The sequence below is a fragment of the Heterodontus francisci genome, chromosome 6 (genome assembly GCF_036365525.1).
Source record: "Heterodontus francisci isolate sHetFra1 chromosome 6, sHetFra1.hap1, whole genome shotgun sequence".
In the NCBI taxonomy this organism is placed as follows: domain Eukaryota; kingdom Metazoa; phylum Chordata; class Chondrichthyes; order Heterodontiformes; family Heterodontidae; genus Heterodontus; species Heterodontus francisci.
Genome location: NC_090376.1, coordinates 94,357,112 through 94,383,981, shown reverse-complemented (window position 1 = coordinate 94,383,981; position 26,870 = coordinate 94,357,112). Strand labels below are relative to the sequence as shown.

Sequence of the window (26,870 nt, the reverse complement as noted above, 5' to 3'; positions counted from 1 at the left end):
CTGGATGGTGTTATTTAGCTTAACTATAAATTTTTTAAAAATTATTTTTCACAAAACAGAGTCTGTTTCATAACTGGTTAATTAATCTTTTGGAAATATTAGAACTCAGGACAGCAGCACATGGCAAGACTATGGCCATATCTGGTTCTGTCCATTGGATAGTGGAATGGGCTCAGAGGTCCAAAAATCTTCAGGTGAGGTGAGGTAGTAGCATTCAGTCAAACTAAAGTGCAGCACAGTACAGACACTGGAAACAATTAAGAAATTCACCTCCATGGATGGCAGCCAAGCTTTGGAGATAGATTGAAATGTGTTGAATGTTAGGAAAACAAATAGTGCTGTGAATGGAACAGCATTGACCTGACATGGGGTCACTAGCAGAATGTCACAAGGATCCATGTTGTGGTCATTTTACATTTGATTTTGGAACTGGAGCAAGAAAAATGCTAAGTTTGCAGTTGACACCAAATTCCAACTAAGGCAAGTTGGAGGGAACAAACAATAGGGAAACAGCATTCCAAATACAAGATCTTAACAGGCCAAGTTTTTCCCTTACAATATCTCAAGAAGTAAATAAACCAGCAAACCTGGTTGGATTAGAGTGAACAAGCAAAAGCTCAGCAGACTTACCCAGCAAAAGCACAGCAGACTGACCATACCTTAGAGACTGTGTAAGATTAAACCATCCATCAGGGACACAAATAACTAACAGAGTGGTACAGTTATAGGATGGGCTTTTCAACATTACAGATCAAAATTAGTTTACAATGTAGTTTAGCACAGTATTCGTAACTGTTGTTTTTCCATCTGCTCAGGAGGAATAATTGAGCATGTAGCTACTGTAAATCTACAGTGCAGTGTTTCTGTTAACATCCATTTACTGGTTAATAAATCTGTTTGGCAGTTTATGACCTAAATCACAGCTAGTATTCTATCCCCTCAAGGTCAAGGAGGATAATGTGAGCGCAGATGACATAACCAATAAAACGAGCAGCGAGGATTTTTGTTCATTGCCTGGACTTGCTACAAGTTAGCTCGAGATGGGGCGATAGGGAGTAGGGGCTTGCTATGGAAGTGGTCTGAGAGTCTAAGCCCAACAAAATTATCTACAGCTGAAATCAAAAAATGTTTGAATCTGTTCTAAGTTAACTTTTCACTATTTTCCATTTATGTCCTCTGGTCCTTCCTTCTTGGAATAATCTGAAGCAATAATCTGTTGTATTTATCAATACCATTTAATTTCTATGCAGTTACATCTTGCATCTAGTGCACGTCCATAATACCATACCCAAGAGGTGGCAGACATCCAAGGGCATAGCAAAAATGATGATTGTACAAATAACCATTATCTGTTAATTTAACCACAATAATTGGATTCAGGAAAATATCCCACTGACAATACACACCAATTCAAAACAAAATTTCATTTACTGAATGGGTAAGAACAGCTCCCAAATCGACATTAAGTGCCACAAACCCCAAGAACCTAAGTTTTTCAAATTCAACCCACCAATCTTGAATCAGCAACTAAAAGAAAGGAAGACTTGCATTTATATAGTGCCTTTCATGGCCACTGGATGTCTCAAAGCCTCTTACAGCCAATGAAATACTTTTTGAAGTGTAGTCACTGGTGTAATGCAGAAAATGCAGCAGCCAGTATGCACACAGCAAAACTCTCACAAACCACAATGACCAGATAATCTTGTTTTTTTGTGAGATGTTGATTGAGGGATAAATATTGGCCCGGGATAGTTCCCCTGCTCTTCTTCAAAATAGTGCAATGGGATCTTTTACATCCACTGAGCAGGTAGATGGGGAACTCGGTTTAACGTCTCATCCAAAAGACGGCACCTCCAACAGTGCAGTACTCCCTCAGTACTGCATTGGAATGTTAGCTTTGATTTTTGTGCTCAAGTCCTGGAGTGGGACTTAAACCTGGAACCTTGTGATTCAGAGACAAGAGTGCTACCAACTGAACCACAATTGACACTACATAAAATGAACCATAAAACTACCATAAAATAAACAAAATACTCAAATAATTGTTAAATTGTATTGTTACACTCAAGTGACTCCACTTAGCTAAAGTTTATAAGATGACAAACAAGAAAAATAATTCTGGAAGAAAAACATCGCTATTATCCATTATAATTAGTCATTAATTAATTAATTAAGAAGGTAAGAGCCCCTGGGATCCAGGGCAATTTGGCAAATTGGAAGCAAAATTGGCTTAGTGGCAGAAGGTGATGGTTGAGGGTTGTTTTTGCGAGTGGATGCCTGTGACCAGTGGTGTACTGCAGGGATCAGTGCTGGGACCCTTGCTGTTTGTAGTGTTACATTAATGATTTAGACGTGAATAAGGTATGATCAGTAAGTTCACAGATGACACAAAAATTGGTGGTGTCGTAAATAGGAGGAAAGCCTTAGATTAAAGGACGCCATAGATGGGCAGGTAAGATGGACGGAGCAGTGGCAAATGGAATTTAACCCTGAGAAGTGAGGTGATGCATTTTGGGAGGACTAACAAGGCACGGGGATATACAATGGATGGTAGGACCCTAGGAAGTACAGAGGGTTAGAGGGACCTTGGTGTATTTGTCCTTAGATCACTGAAGGCAAAAGCACAGATAGATAAGGTGGTTAGGAAGGCATATGGGATACTTGCCTTTATTAGCCGAGGCATAGAATATAAGAGCCTGGAGGTTATGATGGAGCTGTATAAAACGCTAGTTAGGCCACAGCTGGAGTACTGTGTACAGTTCTGGTCACCACACTATAGGAAGGATGTGATTGTACTGGAGAGGGTGCAGAGGAGATTCACCAGGATGTTGCCTGGGCTGGAGCATTTCAGCTATGAAGAGAGACTGGATAGGCTAGGGTTGTTTTCCTCAGAGCAGAGAAGGCTGAGGGGGGATCTGATTTGAGGTATACAAATTATGAGGGGCATTGATAGGATAGATAGGAAGAAACGTTTTCCCTTAGTGGAGGGATCAATAACCAAAGGGGCATGGATTTAAAGTAAGGGGCAGGCGGTTTAGAGGGGATTTGAGGAAAAATGTTTTTTCACCCAGAGGGTGGTTGGAATCTGGAACACACTATCTGAAGAGGTGCTAGAGGCAGGAACCCTCACAGCATTTAAGAAGTATTTAGATGTGCACTTGAAACGCCAGAGCCATACAAGGCTACGGGCCAAGTGCTGGAAAATGGAATTATAATAGATAGATGCTTGATGGCTGCCACAGACACGATGGGCAGAAGGGCCTGTTTCTGTGCTGTATAACTCTATGATTCTGAGACTCTATTTAATGTTAGAAATGTCTACAAGATGCTTAGCTTACCTTTCTGGCTCTGGGCTGAAAGCTCAAATATTGCGTCTGTCCCAAAGTTGGAAATTTCACCCAGGCTTATGAATGTTTGGAAGAATTCAGCTCCTGTTGATGTGTGAGAGAGATATACATTATCAGTTTTATAGTATTCAAATGGGTCCTGTGGAATTACAATATCCAGAGTACAGCATGACAACAAGCTAGAAAATTTGTAAAACAATTGAGACACAGAAGCAACAGAAAAAGAGAAAAAATTCAATATTTTCCATTAAATAAAATTCAAAGCTAAAAGCGTGGTTTGGGTTGAGTTTTTTGAATGTTCATAAAGTACTTTGACCTTGCACATCAGCGCTAGACACAAGTCAGGCTGTGACAGAGCATCTAGGGTAATGAATCATCGAATGATTACAGCACAGAAAGAAGCCATTCAGCCCGTCATGTCCGTGCCAGCTCCCTGCAAGAGCAACTCACCTAGTCCCACTCCCCTGCCTTTTCCCTGTAGCCCTGCAAATTTTTTCTCTAGATAATTATCCAGTTCTCTATTTAAAAGTCTTGCTTGAATTTGCCTCCTCCACAATCTCAGGCAGTGCATTTCAGATCCTAACCACCTGCTGCATAAAAAAGTTCCTCAATCACCTTAAATCGGTGTCCTCTGGCTCTGGATCCTTTGGCCAATGGGAATAGTTGATCCCTATCGACTTTGTCCAGATCCCTCATGATTTTGAGCATGTCTATCAGATCTCTTTTCCAAGGAGAGCAGACCCAGCTTCTCCAACCTATCCATGTCACTGAAGTTCCTCATCCCTGGAACCATTCTTGTGAATCTTTTCTGCACCCTCTCGAATGCCTTAACATCCTTCCTAAAGTATGGTGCCCAAAACTGGATACAGTACTCTAGTTGAGGCTGACCCAGTGTTTTAGACAGGTTTATCATAGATTTCTTGTTTTTGTACTCTGTGCCCCCACTTATAAAGCTCAGGATCCCATATGCTTTATTAACCACTTTCTCAACCTGCCCTGCCACCTTCAATGATTTGTGCACATATACCCCTGGGCCCCCCTGCTCCTGGACCCCCTTTAGAATTGTACCCTTTAATTTATATTGCCCCTCCTTGTTCTTCCTACTAAAATGAATCACTTCACACTTCTCAGCATTAAATTTCATCGGCCACTTCTCTGCCCGTTCCATCAGCCTGTCTATGTCCTCTTGAAGTTTATCACTATTCCTCCTCACAGTTCACAATACTTCCAAGTTTTGTGTCATTCACAAATGCCCTACACACCCAAGTCTAGGACATTAATATACATCAAGAAAAGCAAGGGTCCCAACATCGACCCCTGGGGAACCCCACTATATTCCTCCAGCCTGAAAAACAACCATTCACAACTACTGTTTCCTGTCACTCAGCTAATTTTGTATCCATGCTGTCATTGTCCCATTTATTCCAAGGGCTCTAACTTTGCTGACAAGCCTGTTGTGTGGCACATTATCAAATGACTTTTGGAAATCCGTGTACACCACATTAACTGCATCACCCTCATCAAGCCTTTCTGTTACCTTATCAAGCTCAAGCAAGTTAGTGAAACGATATTTCCCTTTAACAAATCTCTGCTGGCTTTCCTTAATTAATCCACATTTGTCTAAGTGATTAATATTGTCACAAATTATCATTTCTAAAAGCTTTCCCACCACTGAGATTAAACTGACTAGCCTTTAGTTGCTGGGCTTGTCTTTACACCCATTTTTGAACAAGGGTATGACATTTGCAATTCTCCAGTCCTCTGACGCCACACATGTACTTGAGGATTGGAGGATTATGGCCAGTGCCTCTGCAATTTCCATCCTTACTTCCCGTAGTATCCTTGGATGCATCTCATTATCAGATTTAAATACAACCAGCCTATCGAAGACCTCCCCTTTATCAATCCCCAGCCAGTGTCTCAACTAGTTTTTCTTTCAGTATGACTTGGGCAGCATCTTCTTTCTTGCTAAAGAGATGCAAAGTACTCATTTAGTACTTCAGCCATGCCCTCTGCCTCCATGTGTAAATCCCATTTTAGGTCCCTAATCGACTCCATTCCTCCTTTTACCACCCTTGTACTACTTATGTGCCTATAGAAGACTTTTAGATTCCCTTTTATGTTAACCACAAGTCTCTTCTCCTACTCTCTCTTTGCTTTCCTTCTTTGTTTATTCACTGCAAAAGCCATGGGGCCTGACAACATTCTGGCATTAGTACTGAAGACTTGTGCTCCAGACTGGCTGTGCCCCTGGCCAAGCTGTTCCAGTATAGCTACAACATTGGCATCTACCCAACAATGTGGAAAATTGCCCAGGTATGTCCTGTACACAAAATGCAGGACAAATCCAACTCGGCCAATTACGGCCCTATCTGTCTACTCCCAATCATCAGCAAAGTGATAGTACTGTTGATGACCCATTCCATCAAGTGGCACTTGCTCAGCATAACCTGCTCACTGATGCTCAGTTTGGGTTCCACTAGGACCACTGAGCTCCTGACCTCATTACAGCTTTGGCCCAAACATGAACAAAAGAGCTGAACTCCAGAAGCGAGGTCAGAGTGACTGCCCTTGACATCAAGGCAGCATTTGACTGAGTGTGGCAGCAAGGAGCCCTAGCAAAACTGGAGTCAATGGGAATTGGGAAAAACTCTCCGCTTGTGGTTGTTGGAGGTCAATCATCTCAGTCCCAGGACATCACTGCAGGAGTTCCTCAGGGTAGCGTCCTCGACCCAACCATCTTTTGCTTCATCAATGTCCTCCCTCCATTACAAGGTCAGAGGTGGGGATGTTCGATGATTGTGCAATGTTCAGCAGCATTCGTGACTCCTCAGATACTTAGGCAGTCCGTGTAGTAATGCAGCAAAACCTGGACAACATTCAGGCTTGGGCTGATAAGTGGCAAGTAACATTCGCACCACACAAGTGCCAGGCAATGACGATCTCCAGCAGGAGCTATCCAGTCAGTTCCACTCCCCTGCTCAATCCTCATAGCCCTGCAAGTTGATTTCTTTCAAGTGGCCATCCAATTTCCCTTTGAAGTCATTTATTGACTCTACTTCCACCACCCTTGTGAGAAGCGAGTGCCAAGTCATTACCACTTGCTGCGTAAAAAGTGTTTCTCCTCCTAAACCCCTTGCATGTTTTGCCCAAATCTTTAATCTGTGTCCCCTAGTCCTTGTATCATTAGTTAATGGGAACAATTTTTCTTGGTCTAACTCATCTAAGCCTGTCATAATCTTTTATACTTCTATGTAACCTCCCCTCAATCTTTATTCCAAGGAAAACAACCCCAGCTTTTCCAACCAAACCTTGTAACTAAAAATGCCTCATCCCTGGAATAATTCTGGTAAATTTCCTCTGCACTCTCTCAAGGACCCTCACATCATTCCTAAAGTGTGGTGGCCAGAACTAGACTCATTACTCGAGAATCCAACCATCTCCCCTTGATGGTCAATGACATTACCATCACTGAATCCCCCACTATCAACATTCTGAGGGGGGGGGGGGTGGTTACCATTGACCAGAAACTGAACTGAACCAGCTATATAAGTACTGTGGCTAAAAAAAGCAGGTCAGAGGCTGGGAATTCTGTGGCGAGTAACTCACCTCCATGACTCCCCAGTGCCTGTCCATCATCTACAAGGCACAAGTCTGGAGTGTGATGCAATACTTTACACTTGCCTGGATGACTGTAGCTCCAACAACACTCAAGAAGCTCAACACCATCGAGGACATAGCAGCCTGCTTGATTATACCCTACTTCCTGCCCAGCAGACTGTCAGGTTATAAAAGGTACTTATCTGGCCTTTGCACAAGATCTCTGAATATTAACCTTTACAGATCTGCAGATTGAGGCAAACACTAATGTACTAAAACTAAATGGATATCATGGTGGAAGTGCACTGGAGTGATGAGCTTTGGGGCCAATCGCCTATTTTGCTTTGACCTTTTATGGGCATTATAGATGTCTTTTTTTATCCATTAACATGCAAGTTTGCTTCTGCTCTCAGATTTCACTCCTAACCAACACTCCATGTGAGCAGTCAAAGATGTGTTGTGTGCCTGTTTCAGTTTCTAAACAGCATGAATATTTGGATTTTAGGGGATGGTCATTCATGGTTCTGGGTGAGTGCTTCCATTCTTCTCCTTGGGTCCCTCTTAACAACTTGGGCGAGATTAAATGTGATTGGTATAATGTTAGTAAATAAATCTTGGGTTAGAATGTACCAGTACTCGATACATATGTACTTGGGCCGATGCAACATACAGCTTACCTCGCCCCCTTCCACCAAATACTACATTTTGAATAAGATTGGGAAACTGATTGCCTAGAAATTGGACTGTAAAGTTAATACCTCAAAGAGGAGTTAATTTTAGCTCAATTAAAAGTTTTCATTTTGAACACAAGCCACAAAAACTTTCAATAAAAGCAAAATACTGCGGATGCTGGAAATCTGAAATAAAAACAAGAAATGCTGGAACCACTCAGCAGGTCTGGCAGCATCTGTGGAAAGAGAAGCAGAGTTAACGTTTCGGGTCAGTGACCCTTCTTCAGTACTTTCAAGATGGTTAGCAACAACAGTGGGGTGGATGAGGCAGTAATTAGTTGGTTTTGAGAGACTTCACAACAATGAAAACACAGCTAAGAAATCCTAGCCTATGATGCAAATAATTCTTCATTTACAAAAAATAAATTGGGTAGTGTCTGATACTGTGATAATAGCCCTGAATTCATGGTCAGCAGCAAAGTGACATCATTCTCTGCTGACTTCGAAGAAAGCTGCTCACAAAGATCGAGGGTTCTCTGTGGCTTGGATTTCCCCTTTCCTGATGTCAGTTTGAATCCGGCGTCAAGTCAAAGCGATCTCTAGGCATCCAGTAACAGTGATGTCAATCAGCAGCCAAATCACACTGAAGTATTTTCACAAATAGCAAACCAGGGTGCATAATTCACTAAATGTTTCATTTTTCTTCCAATTAAATATTGGGAAGACTGAAGCCATCATTTTAGTCCCTGCTCCAAACTGCATTCCCTAGCTCATGACTCCATCCCTCTCCCTGGTAGCAGTCTGAGATTAAGTCAGTCTGTTTGCAACCTTGGTGTCGCATTTTACTCCGAGATGAGCTTCTGACCACATCTGTGGCATCACCTGTCTAGCTTTGCCCCTGTCTCAGCTCAGCTGCTGTTGAAACAATCATTTGTGCCTCCGTTACCTCAAGACTTGACTATGCCAATGTACTTCTTAACTGTACTTCTTAAACTTGAGGTCATCCAAAACTCTGCTGCCCGTGAATTAACTCTTTACATGTCCCTTTTCACCTATTATTCTGTGCTCGCTAACCTACATTGGCTCCCAGTCAAGCAACATATTGATTTTTAAGATTCTCATCCTTGTTTTCAAATGGCCTTGCCCCTCCCTATCTCTGTAATCTCCTCCAGCCCCACAACCCTCCAAGATATCTACGCCTCTCTAATTCTGACCTCTTGTGCATCTCTGATTTTAATTGCTCCACCATTGGAGGCAGCACCTTCAGTTGCCTAGGCCTCAAGCTCTGGAATACCCTCCTTATACCTCTGTACTTCACTTTCCTCCTTTTAAGGCATTCCTTAAAATCTATCTCTCGTTGATCAAGCTATGGTCATCTGCTCTAATACCTCCTCAAGACGCTCGGTGTATTTTTTTTTATATATAATGTGCCTGTGAAGCATCTTGGGATGTTTATTACGTTAAAGGTATGATATAAATTCTTTTGATTTAAATTTTACAGGTGGCAAAATAAGTGAGCTTACACATGGGATTAAGTTAGAAGCTGATGTGCCATAAACAAACTTAAAAAAAAACACTTTTTTTTCATCATACTGGAGAAATTTGAAATGCCACAGTATAAAATTTGTTTTTCAGGGCCAGTGAGGTTGTTCAGCAGTAATTATGAACTTCCAACACTGAAACTCAGTTGCACCTCATTCAACAAGTGTAATCTTTTCATGGCATTTTAATAGCAAGACTAATAGAGTGAAAGGTCAAATTTTCATCAGTTCAGTGATTTTTACCTGATTGCAGTATAAGGGACTTCAACAGTGGCCCTATGGGGAAGCATTCACTGATGGCAGCTTCTGAATTTCTGCATTTACCTGTGGCTGAGCAGTCTCCAGAAGCTGCTGTCAGTTTCAGAGGAGTAATGATGGTGAATGCTGACAGTTTTACCATCATTACGACTGCAAACCCCAGGCCAATAGCTCCACAACAGTGACCTTGATGATCCTCCCACCCACAACTCACCTCTCCTCCTCAAATAGTCTGCTAACATGTCAGTTTGCCATCTTAACTTATAGTACTCAACATAACATAAACTATGCTTTGTCCCCTTAAGTGTAGAGCTCTTTTAACTTAAAAATTAACTTTTATCCCTACTTAGTTTAAAATAAAAAAAAATGTTCAGTTTATGTATGGACATACAAAATGTTGAGAGCGTCTATTCCAGCGTGCTTGCCCAGTTGGGTATGGTACAGTCACATCCATCATTGATTTCACCCGCACACTGCCCTCCCGCCTGCTCCCCTCCCAACACCATCCACCCCCCCCACTGCAAATCATGGAAAAACTAGAGGAAAAATATCTGTGGCTAATTTAGGAAAAGTTCTGGGAAATGTCTCTGCAACTGCCTAAGGCAATCAAGTAAAACTCCAGGAGACCACAGTAACCTTTTAATCCCAATAAACCCATAATTTACCTTGCATAAATGGAAATGTTCTTCAAGAGTTTGGTTCTAAGAAGTTAGATGAGCCCATCCTTGGCCTTTCATTGAATATACTTAAAAGAGAAATACTTAAGTTACATAGATATATTTCACTCGTGTGTTCATTAAAGTTTCCAATTCAAATTTGTCTTTTTGTTGCTTGCACCAGATTTGATACCCAGTCTTTTTTTGGTTTTGTTTTATAACTTTTTTTTCTCTCTTTTCTTCCCCTCCATTCCTGAAGGTGTTGACTCATTTGAGGTACAGTTCCAAGGACCAATCACTCTGATATCTGATGTAATTGGCCATTATTCATATGAGAGCTGTAAACCGTGACGTGGAGTCAACTCCCCCTTGGCCCCTTTATTCCCTTCACCCACTTGCTCCTGGCCGTAACGTGGGACTAAGTCCTCTTAATTCAGGCTCAGGCTGGGTGTTTGGGATATCGGGGTTACAGGAGAGCCACCCTCGACCTAATCCACCGGCTACAGTTAATGGCTTACTACAAAGAGGAGGAAACTCAGTCCTTTCTTTAACTATCAATTTACTTTATTCACGTTGTTGTACAATGTAAGAATAAGGCTTATACACTTGGTTAGACAAAAGCATGCAACTCAAACTGGGTTATACAGTTAATAACAAAGCTAGCTAGAATTGATAAGCACACCCACTAGGTTCCTCTGACCTTTCCCTGACCTAGTCACAGAAAACAAAGGATAATACCCGAAAAAGGGGAGAGCTGACGCTGGCCAGGCGTTCCGTTCTCTCTCTCTTTTACGTCATCGCCGCGTTGCTCACGCAGGGTCTTCCACTTCCGCGATGGTTGGTCTCTGGAGTTTCTCGCTGGCTCTATGCCCGATATTTTCCATACTTATTCTCTTTCTTATCTCTTCAAACTGTGCTGTTTCTTTCCGGTTGGTTTAGGCCTGCTCACCTCGTTTGTATATTCTCCTTATTGGCCCAGGCCCAAAGACCCCGGTATCACATCGTGTCCAAATAAGGCTCTATTCCTGTGATCTCTCCCTTGTCTTGTCACATAAATTAATTAGTTCAAACTGGTTTTTACCAGCACAGGCCAGTGTCTGAACTCAGGTTAGTTTAGTTCATGAACTATCCAGCAGTTTGTAACAGATTCTGTACTTCTTGCAGCCCCTGGCCAACAGAGCCTTGATCGAAAAACCCGGTCAGCTGTACAACTGGGAGGTATCATGGTCAAGCAAGACCTTATCTTTACCCTTTATGCAAACACTTGCACTTCCTGTAGGCAATGCTGGATGGAGATCAGAAATGGCAACCCCGACTGATTTCTTCCCTGTTAAGGAGGAGTACTGAGTCTGTTTGTAGCTTCTGTATTGGCTTAGAGAGCTGTGGCTTTTTACTTTAAATATAGACTTTGAGAAGTTTTGGTTGAGGTTTTTAAAGTAGTAACCAAATTAGAATTGGTGTATTTTGGATAGGCTTTTTGAGCTCAATATGTTATACAGCAGCAGAGAAGAGGAGATATGTAAGCATAAAACTAGGTTGGATTTAAGGACTTAATTGGCTTTAAATTGCTCTGGGATGCTGTGAGGTTGTGAAAGGTGTTACATAAGTGCAAGTTCTTTCTTTACATTTTGCAGAGAGACATTGATCCCTGGAATGGGTTGCTGGCACACACAGTGTGGCTTTGCTGAAATCATTCTAAAGGGAGCTGGTTGAATTCCTGAGTGTGGTCAACGTAAGTGTACATAAAAGGTAGGTGGGATTTTAGAGGATGTGTGTCTCCATCACTCTGGTCCACTGGAACTTGTCTGATTACCTTTGGGGGTCAGAGGGGAATTTTCCAGGGCATTTTTCTAAATTAGCCTAGGTTTTTCTTTCTCTCCCAGGCAATTGTGTTGCTAGTGGTGAGTTGGGCAGATGGCACAAGTTACACTGTGTCTGTATGGGGCAAGGTTGATGGGCCATCTGGTCTTTTCTTGCCCTTCATTTGTGTATGTTCTCTAATGGTTGAGAATAACTGACTTGATGCAGACTGAAGATCAAACCTAGTAACTCCATTGTATGCGGGCTCAGCTATTCACTGGGAAAATCTAATAAATTGTTGGTGTAATGAATCTCTGATATTTTACTATTTAAAATCTATTTATTTCATTTGACCGGAGGGAAATTAACTGCCATCTCCAGACTCCAAGGAAAACAAAATATTGTGGATGCTGGAATTATGAAATAAAAACAGAAAATGCTGAAATCACTTGACGGGTCATGCAGCCTCTGTGGAGAGGGAAACAGAGTTTCATCAGAACTGGAAGATGTTAGAGGTTTAAAAGCAAGTACAGAGCCAGGGAAAAAGATGGGTGAGGAGAGAACAAAAGGGAAGCTCTGTATTAGAATGATTTAAATGACAAAAGGGTTGATGGTGTAAGGCAAAAAGTGCGATGGTATGGGGACAATAAAGAAACAGAAGATAGATCCAGAGGAGATGTAAATGACAACAGCAGACCATTACCAGCAACAGCTTTGAGAAAATGGGAGTGGCGGTTATGTAGTTAATGATTCCTGAAGGTTGTAAGGTGTTTAATTGAGGTGCTGACCCTAGAGCTTCCATTGAGCTTCATTGAACTTCATTGAGGCCGAGGACAGAGAGGTTGGAGTTTGAGTGGAATGGAGAATTAAAATGGCAGGCGACTGGAAGCTTGGGGTCACACTCCTGGAATGAATGGACATGTTCAGCAAAGTGGTCACCCAATCTGCGTTTGGTCCCTCAAGTGTACAGGAGACATTATGAATAGCGATTGCCGTATACTAAGTTGTGAAATACAAGTAAATCACTGTTTCACGTGCAAGGAGTGTTTGGGGCCCTTAATAGTGGGAAGGGGGAGATGAAAGGCCAAGTGTTGGATTTCCTGGGCTTGTGCAGGAAGATGCTGTGGGAATGGGAGGAGATGATTGAAGAGTGGACCAGGTGTTGTGGAGGAAATGGCCCCATGTGAATGCTGAAAGGGGAAGGGAAGATGTATTTGGAGGTGGCATCACTGGAGATGGTGGAAATGGTAGACGATGATCCGTTGAATGTGTAGGCTGGTGGGGTGGAATGGAGGATGAGAGGAACCCTATCGTGGTTTCCGATGGGGAGGGGAATGCATGTGAGAAGTAGTGCTGGAAATGCAATGGACATATTCAGCCACAGCGGAGGAAATTCCTTGCCTGAGGAAAAAGGAAGACATATATTGATAGCACAAATGTGGAGGGTGACATTGTCAGAACAGATGTGATGGAGCTGGAGAAACTACAAGAAGAGTAAATAGTCAAGGGAGCTTTGGGGGATGTTAGGCTTATGGTAGATATTGGTGAATAACCTATCCCCAAAAATGGTGGTAGAGAATTCAATGAGGGAAGAGTTCGAGATGAACCATGTGAAGATGAGAGAAGGGTGGAAATTGGAAGCAAAGTTGATGAAATTTTCCAGTTCAGGGCAAGAACAAGAAATGACATCAACAGTGATCAGTGCACCAGAAAAAAAAGTGAGTGACGGAAACTGGGTAAGAGTGGAACAAAGAATCCTGTAGAACAAAGAATATCCTACAAAAAGGCAGGCATAGCTAGGTTCCATTTGGGTGCCTATAGTGGCACCTCATATTTGGAGCAAGTGAGTGGAGTTCAAGGAGAAGTTGTTCGCCTGTTTTAATGTGTTCTTTCGTTGGAGTATTGGTGTTGGTGGATGGGGACTAGTTAGGCCTGTGTTCAAGGAAGAAGCAGGCCATCCTTGTGGGGACTGGAGGTGTAGAAAGATAGGATGTCCGTGGTGAAAAGGAGACTGGTAGGGCCAGGAAACTGGACATGGTTAAAGTGACAGAGGGCATCGGAAGAGTCACTGATATAAGTTGTAAGAGACAGATCAAGGGAGAAAAATAGGCAAAATAGGAAGCAATCAGTTCCTTGGGGCAAGAAGAGGCTGAAGCAATGGCCCCCACTGCTCTGGTAGATACAGTTATCTCTGGCTAGACAGCTAGAGTGTGACGCAGAAAGACACCGTGGGTTCAATCCGCGTATCGGCTGTGGTAGTTCATGGAGCGCACCTCCTCCCCTTGCCCCATGCTTGAGGAATGGTGCCCCTCAAGCTCTAAGTTACCAACTGTTTTTCTCTAATGGAAAAAGATGCTTACGGTCCTTTGGGACTATGGCTAGAACAACCAGAGCAGTCCTGTGTGTGGAACCTTGGAAGGAGCTATAAGTGGGATGTTTTGGGGCTATGAAGTTAGGGACCTTGAAGGGAAGATATCTAGAGATGAGATGAAGTCACTGACAGTCTGGGAAACAATGGCTTGATGTTTGGTGAGGTCATGGTCCTGAGGGAGGTAGGCAGAAAGTTGGCATTCAATCTCTGCAATATAGAAGTCTGTTCACCAAACAACAACCCTTGCCAACAGATTTTATGATAAAATCAGGATTGGACCTGAGCTGAACATGCAGCATTCTGTTTGAGGAAGGTAGATTAGAGTGAGTTAGGAGTAGAGAAATTGAGGCGTCTGATGTCATGCCAGCAGTTCCTAATGAAAAGGTCAAGAGATGGTAAAATAGAGGGATCCTAATGGAACAAGAAATCTGGAGTTGAGAGGAAGTGTCTGTTCTGTGTGCGGAAGATTCTTGTCCGAAGAAGTGAGCACAAAGGTGATGGACAGAAAGTTCAGCATCATGTTGAGCTCAAAATGCATTGGGGTAGAGGTGTAAGGGGATAAAGCTGAGTCCTTTGCTGAGGACTAATGGGGATCAGAGAGGGAAAGATCAGAGGGCATAGTGAAAAATCAGCAAAGAGTAAGATTGGAAGGAGGGATGGGGTTAGAGGAAAGGGAAGAAGGATTGGAAGGGGTATTGGTATCTAAAGAGTTGTTGATGTTTATCGTCTTTTGACACCTGAAAGGAAGCAAAAAAGGTTTTTGTTAAAATGTAGTGTCGGGCAATCCCCCCACCTGCCAAGTCTGAGGCACATATTATTTCGCCACGTGAACATTAAAACTTAAAATTGCAAGCCCCTGACAGGAAAGACATTTGCTTGGTAACAGACAGTGTTGAAACAAGTGACAAAGGGCCATGCCCTGACCCATTCAACCAACAATGGACTTTTGATTACCAGACTTTGAAGGTGGGGGGAAGCTAGCAGTCCAGGTTGACTGCTAAGATAGCAGAATCCAGAAATACAAAAGAAGTGGTCAGACCAGTTTTAGTCACATGACTAGCTGGTTGTTGAGAATTGAACTCAGACTGCCGTGTGCTCCTAGAACCGAAGCAGAACCCTCTCCTGTCTGCCTGCTCCCATCTCCTTCCCACGGAACTGAATCTTAGAGTCATAGGCCCAACGTATCTATGCCGGCCATCAAGCACCTATCTATTCTAATCCCATTTTCCAGCACTTGGCCCGTAGCCTTGTATGCTATGGCATTTCAAGTGCGCATATCAATACTTCTTAAATGTTGTGAGGGTTCCTGCCTCTACCACCCCTTCAGGCGGTGTGTTCCAGATTCCAACTGCCCTCTGGGTGAATTTTTTTTTCCTCAAATCCCCTCACCTTAAATCTATGCCCCCTGGATATTGACCCCTCCGCTAAGGAAAAAAGTTTCTTCCTATCTATCCTATCAATGCCCCTCATAATTTTATCTATCTCAATCAGGTCCCCCCTCAGCCTTCTCTGCTCTAAGGAAAACCTCCCTAGCCTATCCAGTCTCTCTTCATTGCTGAAATGCTCCAGCCCAGAAAACATCCTGGTGAATCTCCTCTGCTCCCTCTCCAGTGCAGTCACATCCTTCCTAAAGCGTGGTGACCAGAACTGTACACCATACTCCAGCTGTGAAAACACGTGACCCTCAAAGAGAGAAAAGTCTCAGACGTGAACAAGGTTTAAGCAGAATACTGGGCCCCAACGAAAAGCAAGAATTACCTACAAAAGGACTACACCGTGAGCTTGAAGCACATTAACTAGATATTGCCTCAAACTGTTCCACTTTATCTTTTCTTCTCTTTTTTCTGTTCCTATCTGCATGTGTATATCTCATGTGTATATCTCATGTGCATGCTAGCGTGGGCGCGTCATATATACGTAGGCGTCAACTGTATTAGAGTTTAAGTTTAAGGTTTAATAAATTTCACATTTCTTCTTTAAACTTGAGAAAGCCTGTTTATGTTCATTTCTTTGCCTTATAATTGGAAAGCTGTGAACAAGGATTCACAAAGGGGGAGCTCAAAACACAGTGTGTTTAAAATTAAACCCTGTTACAATAAGACCAGGTGAAGATAGTAACAGACCTCTAGACACCTTTCTCACCTGGTCATAACAGTAGAATGAGGTGAAGGGACCAGGATAGCTCTGTAATAGTGTGAGTTGGTGCTGTTGAAGAGAGAGAGAGTTTGAACTATCTCTGTACTACTTTGTTGAACCTGCAGTAGAATGGATGACTGAACACTTCCAAAAGGCACTTGATAAAGAATTGCATACAAGGCAACTAGGCAAAAAATGTTTCTTGTGGAATTATAGGCTGTTTTAATATGTTCAATAGGTAGCTGGTTTAAATCATGTAAACACAGAGAGTTGGTGTTAATGGGAGTGCACCCCACTGAGGCCTTATTACAATTGATTTCCACAATGCTCTGTACTGGGACCATTACATTTTATTTTCCATTTAATAATCTATAGAAGAGCTTAAATCTAATCAACCTTTCATTTGTGGATGATGCCAAAATATGGAGGTGTGTAATTCAGTTCAAATCAATAGGTTGCAGGCTGTTTTCAAACGTTTAAATGAATTGGCCTGGGTGTGAAAGATGCCATTTAACGTAGACATGTATGTCTGGAGTTTCCTAACCACATGTGCATGTTATACTATGTAGGGATATTTGTTAAAGATAACAGATCAAGAAAAGTTAAAAGCAACGCAAAGTGGCTATTGGGAAAGGAAGTCAGATTTTAGATTATTTTGCTCGGATCATTGAGTGCACCATGAAGAGTACTGTACTTAGTGTATGTCTGCTCTTTTTATTATTCGTTTCATGGGATATGTGTGCCGCTGGTAAGGCCAGCATTTGTTGCCCATGCCCAATTGCCCTTGCAGGTAGTGGTGAGCAGCCTCCTTGAACCATTATAGTCCATCTATTGTAGGTACACCCACAGTGCTGTTAAGGAGGGGTTCTGGGATTTTGACCCAGCGACAGTGAAGGAAATCTATCACTGTTCCAAGACAGGATGGTGTGTGGCTTGGAGGGGAACTTGCAGATGGTGGTGTTCCCATGCATCTGCTGCCCTTGTCCTTTTTGGTGGAAGAGGTTGTGTGTTTAGAATTTTCTGTTGAAGGAGGCGTGATGAGTTGCTGCAGTGCATCTTGCAGATGGTACACACTGCTGCCACTGTGCATTGATGGTGGAGGGAATGAATGTTTAAAGTGGTGGATGGGGTGCTGATCAAGCAGGCTGCTTGAATGGTGTTAAGCTTCCTTAGTAGTGTTGGAGCCGCATTCATTCAGACAAGTGGAGAGTATTCCATCACAATCCTGACTTGTGCCTTGTAGATGGTGGACAGGCTTTGGGGAGTCAAAAGATTGGTTACTTGCCACAGAATTTGCAGCCTCTGACCTGCTCTGGTAGCCACAGTACTTACATGGCTGCTCCAGTTCGGTTTCTGGTCAATGGTAACCCCAGGATGTTGTTAGATCAGATCAGCAATGATCTTGTTGAATGGTGGAGCAGGCTTGAGAGGTCAAGTGGCCTACGCCTCTTAATTTGCATGTAGGTTTGTATGATAGTGGGGGATTCAGCAATGGTAATTGCTGTTGAATGTCAAAGGGAGATGGTTAGATTCTTTCTCTTGTTGGAGGTCTTCACTTTCATTGCCTGGCTCTCATGTGGTGGGAATGTTACTTGCCATTTATCAGCCCAAGCCTTAATGTTGTCCATGCCTTGCTGCATATGGACACTGCCTGCTTCAGTATCTGAGGAGTTGCGAATGGTACTGAACATCCCCACTTCTAACCTTATGATGGAGGAAAGGTCATTAATGAAACAGCTGAAGATGGTTCGGCTTAGGACACTACCCTGAGGAATTTCTGCAGCAATATCCTGGGACTGAGATGATTGGCCTCCAACAATCACAAACGCTTTTCTTTGCGCTAGGTATGACTGCAACCAGTGAAGAGTTTGCCCCGATTCCCATTAACTTCAATTTGGTTAGGGCTCCTTGATGGTGCACTCTGTCAAATGCTGCCTTGATATTCGGAGCAGTCACTCTCACCTCGTCTTGAGTTCAGCTCTTTTGTCCATGTTTGGACCAAGTCTGTAATGAGGGCAGGAGCCGATTGGCCCTGGCGGAACTCAAACTGAGCATCAGTGAGCAGGTTATTGCTGAGCAAGTGCCACTTGATAGCACTGTCGACGACACCTTCCATCATTTTGCTGATGATCGAGAGTAGCCTGATAGGGCAGTAATTGGCTGGTTTGGATTTGTCCTGCTTTTTGTGAATGGGACAGATCCAGTGTTGTAGCTGTACTGGAACAGCTTGTCCAGGGGTGTGGCTAGCTTAGTTGAAGCTTAGTACTTGTATACAAGGCAATGTTAATTTGACAGCTGCAGTAATAAAAACCATATCACGCGTCTTGATTAGAAGTGTATAGAAGTAGGAGATAACTATAGAGAATCCTTTGGGTTGAATAGTTGCTTTTTATGTAAGTATGCCACTGAAATGTTACACAGAACAAACACTGAATGTGGTGTGTAAAAAAAAAAAAGTAATGAAGATCTGGGAACATAGGACTTAGGAGCAGGAGTAGGCTCTTTGAACCTGCTCTGCCATTTGATAAGATTGTGGCTGATCTGGTTGTGGTCTCAACTCCACTTTTCTGTCTGCCCCCCATAACCCTCGACTTCCTTGTCTATCAAAAACCTATCTAACTTGGCCTTCAATGACCTAGCTTCCACTGCTTTCTGGGGAAGAGAATTCCACAGACTAATGACTCTTTGAGGGGAAAAAAAACATTCTCCTCGTCTCCATCTTAAAAGGGTGAACTCCTCTTCTTAAACTGTGTTCCCTAGCTCCAGTCTCCCTGACAAGAGGAAACATCCTTCTATCCAGTATCCACTCTATCAAATCCCCTCAGGATCTTATATGTTTCAATAAGATCACCTCTCATTCTTCTAAACTTCAGTTGGTATAGGCCCAACCCTGTTTAACCTTTCTTCATAAGATAAGCCCTTCATCCCTGGAATTAGTTGTGTGAACCTTCTCTGAATTGCTTCTGACGCAGTTATATCCTTTTTCAAATAAGGAGACCAAAACTGTACACCGTACTCCAGATGTGGTCTCAGCAAGATCCTGTACAGCTGCAGTAAAATCCGCCTACTTTTATACTCCATTCCTCTTGCAATAAATGCCAGCATTCCATTTCCCTTCCTAATCACTTGCTGTACCTGCATACTAATCTTTTGTGATTCATGTATCAGGACACCCTGATCCCTCTGTACCACTAAGTTTTTTTTTAGAGATATAGCACTGAAACAGGCCCTTCGGCCCACCGAGTCTGTGCCGACCATCAACCACCCATTTATACTAATCCTACAGTAATCCCATATTCCCTACCACATTCCCACCATTCTCCTACCACCTACCTACACTAGGGGCAATTTACAATGGCCAATTTACCTATCAACCTGCTTCCTGTTGCTAGCCAATCCTTTATCCTTGCTAATATGTTGCGCCCTACACCATGTACTCTTATCTTGTGTTGTAACCTTTTGATGTGGCATCTTATCAAATGTTCTACAGGTTCCCCTTTATCCACCGTGCTCATTACTTCCTCAAAGAACTCTAATAAATTAGTTAAACATGATTTGCCCTTCACAAAACCATGTTGCATGTGTCTGATCCCATTATGATTTTCTAAGTATCCTGCTATAATCTCCTTCATAATGGATTCTAGTAATTTCCCTATGACAGTTGTTCGGCGAACTGGCCGATTAGTTTCCTGCTTGCTGTCTACCTCCTTTCTTGAATAAAGGTCTTACATTTGCTATTTTCCAAAGCGCTGGGACCCTTCAGAATGTAAGGAATTTTGGAAGATTACAACCAAAGACTCTACTATCTCTGTAGCCACTTAAGACCCGAGGATGCAGGCCATCTGGTCCTGGGGACTTGTCAGCCTTTAGGTCTAATAGTTTTCCCAGCACTTTTTCCCCTGGCGATGGTGATGGTTTTAAGTTCCTCCCTCCCTTTCACCTCTTGATTTTCAAGTATCTTTAGGAGGTTATCTAAGTCTTCTATAGTGAAAACAGACACAAAATACCTGTTCAACGCCTCTGCCATTTCCTCCTTTTCCATTATCAATTCCCCAGACTCACTCTCTAGAGGACCAACACGAGCTTTAGTTATACTTTTCCTCTTTAAATACTTGTAGAAACTAGCTAGTTTTCTCTGATACTCTATTTTCTTAGCTTAATTTTTTTCATTATTCTTTGCTGGTTCTTAAAATCTGTCCATCACTACTAATCTTTGAAGATTTGTACAGTGTTTCTTTTAATTTGATACTATCCTTACCTTCCTTATTTTGCCATGGATGATGCATCCTTCTCAAAGAATCTTTCTTACTGGGATAAATCTTTGCTGAGTTATTAAATATCTCCTTAAAAGCCTGCCACTGCATCTCTACTGTCCTACCTTTTAACCTAGTTTCCCAGTTCACCTTAGCTCGCTCTGCCTTCATACCCTTGTAATTACCTTTTTAGTTTTAAAACACTCGTCTTAGACCTATACTTCTCCCCTTCAAACTGAGTGTGAAATTCTAACATGTTATGATCGCTGTTGCCTGGAGGTTCCTTTACCCTGAGGTTGTTGATTAATTATGTCTCATTGCACATTACCAGGTCTAGAATAGCCTGTTGTCTGGTTGGCTCTAGAACTTACTGCTCTAAGAAATTGCCCCGAATACACTCAATTCACAATTCACACCTTGCTAATCTGATTTCGACTAATCTACATGTAGATTAAAGTCACCCATGACTATTGTGATACCTTTCTTGCACGCCCCATTTATTTCTTCCTACAATGTAGCAACTGTTAGGGGGCTTATAAACTACTCCCACAAGTGACCTCTTACCTTTCCTATTTCTTATCTCTGCCCAAACTGATTCTACATCTTGCTCTTCTGAGCTAAGGTCACCTCTCGCTACTATGCTAATGACATCTTTAGTTAACAAAGTTACCCACCACCTTTTCCTAGCGTCCTGTCTTTTTGCGAATACCCTTCAATATTCAGGTCCCAGTCATGGTCACCTTGCACCCTTGTCTCTGTAATGGCTATCAGGTCATACATATTTATTTCTATCTGTGCTAACAATCCATCCATTTTGTTACAAATGCTGCGTGCAGTCTGATACAGAACCTTTAACTTTGTCTTTTTACAATTTCTGCATTTTTGGTATTATCTGCTCCTGCAGAGTTACATTTGTATGCTTTCTCCCTTCCTGTCACACTCTGGTTACCATTACCCAAATTGCTACCCTGCTCTATTACTTCATTGTTCCCCTTTGATTTACCACATCTTCTCTCACATGATCTCTTCATTCCACTATTTAGTTTAAAGCCCTCTCTATCGCCCTAGTTATATGACCAGCCAGAATGCTGCTCCTAGCATGGATCAGGTGAAGAGTGTCCCAAAGGTACAGCTCCCACCTTCCCTAGTACTGGTGCCAGTGCCTCATGAATCAAAACACATTTCTACCGCACCAGTCTTAGAGCCATACCTTTCTATTCTTATATACCCGACAACAATTTGCTCATGGCTCAGGTAATAATTCAGAGATTATTACTTTTTGAGGTTCTGCCTTTTAATTTAGCCCCCAGCTGCTCATACTCCCTATGCAGAACCTCTTTCTAGTCCTACCTATATTATTGATACCCATGTGGGCCATGACAACTGGATCCTCTCCCTCCCACTGTAAGTTCCTCTCTAGCTCTGAGCAGATATCCCGAACCCTGGCACTGGGCAGACAACACAGCTTTCTGGACTCTTGCTCTTGGCCGCAGAGGATTGTGTCTATCCCCTGACTATACTATTGCCTACTACCACTACATTCTTATTTACTCCCCCCGCTTGAATGGCTTCCTGCACCACGGTGCCATGGTCAGGATGCTCATCCACCCTGCAGCCCCTCACTCTCCCATACAAGTTGAAAGAACCTCAAACCTTTTGGACAACTGCAAGGGCTGAGGCTCCTTCACTTCTGCCTTCTTGATCCCCTTACCTGCCTGCCTCACAGTCATGCCCTGCCCCTGTCCCTGACCAGTGACCATATCAAAAGACGCTATCCTATGGGTGTGACTGCCTTCTGGAACAAAGTGTTCAGAACAAAGAACAAAGAAAATTACAGCACAGAAACAGGCCCTTCGGCCCTCCAAGCCTGCGTCGATCCAGATCCTCTATCTAAACAAGTCGCCTATTTTCTAAGGGTCTGTATCTCTTTGCTTCCTGCACATTCATGTATCTGTCTAGATACATCTTAAAAGACGCTATCGTGCCTGTGTCTACCACCTCCGCTGGCAACGCGTTCCAGGCACCCACAACCCTCTGCGCAAAGAACTTTCCACGCATATCCCCCCTAAACTTTTCCCCTCTCACTTTGAACTCGTGACCCCTAGTAATTGAATCCCCCACTCTGGGGAAAAAGCTTCTTGCTATCCACCCTGTCTATACCTCTCATGATTTTGTACACCTCAATCAGGTCCCCCCTCAACCTCCGTCTTTCTAATGAAAATAATCCTAATCTGCTCAACCTCTCTTCATAGCTAGCGCCCTCCATACCAGGCAACATCCTGGTGAACCTCCTCTGCACCCTCTCCAAAGCATCCACATCCTTTTGGTAATGTGGCGACCAGAACTGCACGCAGTATTCCAAATGTGGCCGAACCAAAGTCTTATACAACTGTAACATGACCTGCCAACCCTTGTACTCAATACCCCGTTCGATGAAGGAAAGCATGCCGTATGCCTTCTTGACCACTCTATTGACCTGCGTTGCCACCTTCAGGGAACAATGGACCTGAACACCCAAATCTCTCTGTACATCAATTTTCCCCAGGGCTTTTCCATTTACTGTATAGTTCACTCTTGAATTGGATCTTCCAAAATGCATCACCTCGCATTTGCCCTGATTGAACTCCATCTGCCATTTCTCTGCCCAACTCTCCAATCTATTTATATTCTGCTGTATTCTCTGACAGTCCCCTTCACTATCTGCTACTCCACCAATCTTAGTGTCGTCTGCAAACTTGCTAATCAAACCACCTATACCTTCCTCCAAATCATTTATGTATATCACAAACAACAGTGGTCGTAGCACGGATCCCTGTGGAACACCACTGGTCACACGTCTCCATTTTGAGAAACTCCCTTCCACTGCTACTCTCTGTCTCCTGTTGCCCAGCCAGTTCTTTATCCATCTCGCTAGTACACCCTGGACCCCATGCGACTTCACTTTCTCCATCAGCCTACCATGGGGTAGGTAACCTCCCCTCTCCCTGATGCATCGCAGTGTCTGTAGCTCGGCCTCCAGCTCAACTACTCTGTGCTGAAGCTCCTTGAGCTGTAGACACTTACTGTGGTCTTGGTTGCCGTGGATCACATTGGTGTCCACGAGCTCCCACACACTGCAGCCGCAACACATCCCTCCTGCCTTGCCATGTCGATTGTGTTTTCATGAACTAATTATTAATTTTTTTAAATTAATGCCTCTCCTCAACACTTACTATACTAATTTAAACTTTCATAATACAATAAACCTTATGGTTTAAAAATAAAACGGATCAGTCGAAAGAGTTGGCTCACCAGCTTCTGCTTGCGTGTCTTAATTAATTTATGGTAGCTACTTAAATTTTAATTTTATGTTTTTCTAATTTCCAGCTGTTAACTCGCCCCCTAACAGCAGTATACGAACCTCACTATTTATAGATACACTCGAACAGCAGTTACTCACCAATCACCTTATAGCTTTCCTGTTATGCCACTATTTATTTCAAACTGTCAGTGCACACTGCTGAAGCTCCCACACAGGTCCCAGCTTCCTGGAGGTAGGTGCAGGCCCTGAGCCTTGCTCTGTATTTATCTGCTGCCACTGTTAGGTGCTCCCATGCAGGTTTGGTTCCTCTCCACTCCCTAAAGGTAGGACTATATTTAAATTTATATCTATATATAAAAACATATGCCTACATTGCCTTTCACATTAGATACCTCCATCAAATTAAAGCTGTAGAGTTGTATTGGCATGAGTTTTCCTTCCCCGGTCTCTTTCAATGGAAGTATAGGATAACCAAGCTAATTAAAGGATGTGTATCTGTCTCCAGTCTTGGTAAGTTTACTTTACATTGCAGCAGTAGTTCTCTCAAATAGGCCATGACCGCTGGTTGTTAATTTAGTTGTGGGAGGTATGGCTGTTGGGGTGGAGAGCAATTTTAATTTTTTTTAACATGTTTCTTCTTATCTGCAACGTAGTACAAATCATCACCTTGTTCGCTGGGCCATATATTAAATAGGATTCTACCAGAAAAGATGGGACCAGTTTTTCAGGGATATGAATCTTCATTTGGGTACTTCACCAATTTATTGCATGAGAATTTTTTCACAGGATGTGGGCATTGCTGATAAGGCCAACATTTTCTGGCAATCCAGTAGTTTCATGGACACCATTACTGATCAAGTTTTCTTCCAGATTTATTTAGTTAATTAAATTTTAAATTCTACAGCTGCCGTGGTGGGGTTTGAACTCCAGTCTCCAGATCATTAATCACTAATCCAGATCTCTGGATTACTAGTTCAGTAACATAAGCACTATGCTACCATACCCCATCATGCACTCTGGCAGAGTATCCGTCTCTGGGTTAAATTTTCAGCACTTGCTTGAACTGTATGTTGCCATGATCTGAAATTTAATAGTAAACAATAGGGCCTAATTAATATTTTAATATGCATTAGATAATTCATACTTATTAAGATACTAATCTTAAATCCCACTTCTGTGGTGTCCATTTTAATGCCTTTTGATGAAAAGCTAGCTTCATGAAAAGCATCATCAATGTTAGCTTCTGTAACCCAAAGGGTTTAGGTACCCATGTATATAAAGCACTAAATACTAGTGCACAGGTATATATACAATCAAAAGACTAATGGAATGTTGGCCTCTATCTCAAGGGGTTTGGAATACAAAACTGAGGAAGTGATGTTTCAGTTGTACAGACTCTTGGTCAGACTCTATCCATATTCAAGTTTGGGCACAGAATCTCTAGAAGGATATATCTGCCTTAGAAGGGGTGTAGCCTGATTCACCAGAATGATACTGGGGCTTAAAGTGTTAAGTTGAGGATAGGTTGCAACAACTTGGTTTGCATTCCCTTGAGTTTAGAAAGTTAAGGGGGATCTAATCAAGGCCTTTAAAAGGATAAAGAGGTTTGATGGGGTTAACACCTCTGATGGGAGAATGCAGAATGAACAGGCATAATCTTTAAACTGGAGCATTTATGAGTGAACTTGGGAAGCAATTTTTCCCACAAAACATTGTGGAAAACTGGAAAATTCTTTCCGCACCCACAAAAGGTTGTGGAGGCTGGTTTAATTTAAATTTTCAAGATTGAAATTGCTAGTTTTTTTAAGTTATCAAGGGATATGTAGGAAATGGAGTTGGAGTACAGATCGGGCATGATCTAATTGAATGACAGAACAGACTGGAGGAACTGAATAGCCTACTCTTGTTCCTAAGCAATTTATATAGAATGGAAGCTTGATTCTTGCTCAATAATCCCATCTGTTTCCCAAGCTTTGTGAGCACGTCAAGACTTAATGTAGTGGATTTGGATTAAACGTTTGATTTAGTAGAGTCTTCAATATTGGAGTTCCAATTGCCTACTTACCTGATTTATTCATCAGGATGCAGTCTTATGTGAGAAGACATCTCCGTATAAAACCTGCTCACACTAAATACATTCTGTCTGACGTAGATTAACATTGTACAAAAAAGACAAACTTTTATTCCTGTGTCTAGCATACCTTTGAATGCATCAGAACACAATTTTGGATCTCCCTAATTCCTTCTGCTTCTATTTATCCACCAAATGGATCCCTCCATAATGCCAGATAATGGAGATTCTGCCATATTTCAGATTGTAATTTCTCCAGACTGCTGAATATTCTGTAATAGCTGTTATGATCAGGTGCGAAAGGTGTCTAGGGGTCTGTTACTATCTTCACCTGGTCTTGTAACCAGGTTTAATTTTAAACAGTGTTTTGAGTGCCCCTTTTTGTGAATCCTTGTTCACAATTTTCCAATTATAGGACAAAGAAACCAATTCACACAGGCTTTCTCAGGTTTAAAGAAGAGAGATGAAATTTTATTAAAATTTAAACTCTAATGTGGTTAATGCCTATGGATGTACGAAGCACCCATGCTGGCATGCACACGTGATACAGACATGCAAATAGGGACAGAAAAGAGCAGAAGAAAAGATAAGTAGAACAGTTTGAGGCAATATCTTGTTACTGTTTCTCGAACTTGCTGTCGTCCCTGATTGCAGATATGATCTTGTGTTTTGTTGGGGCCCAATATTTGTCTTAAACCTTGTTCACATAGGAGACTGTTCTCTCTTTGAGTTTACGTGTCTTCACAAAATTCAGTTCTGTGGGAAAGAGAAGGAGGCAGGCAGAGAGGAGAGGAGATTATCTCAGTCCATGAGCACACAGCGTTCTCTCTTCAAAATCCTTTGTTAGAAGTTCAAAAACTCTGCA

The 26,870-nt window shown here is 42.4% G+C and overlaps 1 protein-coding gene across 4 annotated transcripts in view; it reads left to right on the top strand.

Moving 5' to 3' along the window:
- The window catches only part of LOC137371446 (phospholipid scramblase 1-like), a 348,513-nt gene that overhangs the window by 206,972 nt on the left and 114,671 nt on the right, over positions 1-26,870 (top strand). The gene's annotated exons all lie outside the window — the stretch shown is intronic.